This window comes from Carlito syrichta, unplaced genomic scaffold, assembly GCF_000164805.1.
Source record: "Carlito syrichta isolate Samal-C Ts95f unplaced genomic scaffold, Tarsius_syrichta-2.0.1 Scaffold308834, whole genome shotgun sequence".
NCBI lineage: Eukaryota > Metazoa > Chordata > Mammalia > Primates > Tarsiidae > Carlito > Carlito syrichta.
In genome coordinates this window covers 240208-241827 of record NW_007252930.1, presented here as the reverse complement: position 1 = coordinate 241827, position 1620 = coordinate 240208, and positions in this window count along the sequence as shown.

The following is a 1620-nucleotide window of genomic DNA, read 5'->3' as shown; positions in this document are numbered from 1 at the left end:
GAGATCAAAAGATATCTAGAAACAAATGAAAATGAAGAAACATCTTACCAAAATCTCTGGGATGCCTTAAAAACTGTAGTAAGAGGGAAATTTATATCCCTACAAACACATGAAGAAAATGGAAGGAACACAAATTAACAGCCTAACAGGCCACCTAAGGAAGTTGCAAAGCAAGACCACGAAAACCCTAATTTCAACAAAAGAATCCAGATCACCAAAATAAAAGCCCAAATCCAGGACATAGAAGACAAAAAGATTTTACAAAAAATCAATGAAACCAAAAGCTGGTTCTTCGAAAGGATAAACAAGATCGATGGTCCCCTAGCTAGACTGACCAATAAAAAAAGAGAAAAGCCCAAATAAGCACAATCAGAAACACAAAGATGAAGTCACATCTGACCCTCAAGAAATACAAACAATCATTAGAGACTACTATGTACACTTGTATGGAAACAAACTTGAAAACCTTTAGGAAATGGAGAACTTTCTGTCATCACACAACCTGCCTAGGTTGAAACAAGAAGATATAGAGACCCTAAATAGACCAATAACAATCAAGGAAATCAACTACGTAATAAGAAAACTACCTACAAAAAAAAGCCCTGGTCCAGATGGCTTTCCAGCAGAATTCTACAAGACATTTAAGGAGGAGCTGATACCAATCCTACTGAAGGTATTCCAGGTGATTGAAAAAGGTAGAACTCTCCCCAAATCATTTTACGAAGCCAACATCACATTGATACCCAAGCCAGGTAAAGATCCAACAAAGAAAGAGAACTACAGGCTAATATCTTTTATGAACATAGATGCTAAAATTCTCAACAAGATCCTAGCAAACTGGATTCAACAATACTTCTCAAAAATCATCCATCATGCCGGGCTCAGTGGCTCAGCCTGTAATCCCATGACTTTGGGAGGCTGAGGTGAGTGGATTTCCTGAGCCCACGGGTTCGAAACCCGCCTGGGCAGCGAGACCTCATCTCTACAATAAATCAAAACATCAGCTGGGCATTGTAGCGCATGCCTGTAATTCCGGCTACTTGGAAGGCTGAGGCGGAAGGATCGCCGGAGACCAGCAGGTGAGCCTGCGGTGGCCGGGAGCAGCCACTGCACTCCAGTCTGGGCGACCGAGTGAGACTTCAACTCAAAAAAAACTCAATCATCCATCAAGACCAAGTAGGCTTCATTCCTGGGAGGCATGACTGGTTCAACATTCATAAAACCATAAATGTAATTAAATACATCGACAGATGTCAAAACAAAAACCACATGATTATATCATTAGATGCAGAAAAAGCTTTTTATAAAATCCAGCACCCCTTCTTGATAAAAACCCTCGAATATCTAGGCATACAGGGAACAGATCTCAAAATAATAAAAGCCATCTACGAGAAATCCACAGTCAGTATACTCCTAGATGGACAAAACTTGGAACTGTTTCCTCTGAAAACTAGAACAAGACAAGGATGCCCACTCTCTCCCCTACTGTTCAACATAGTGTTGGAAGTCCTGGCTAGAGCAATCAGAGAAGAGAAGGCAATCAGGGGTATCCAAATAGGAAAAGAGGAAGTCAAGTTATCTCTCTATGCATATGATATGATGGTGTACCTTGAAAAACCC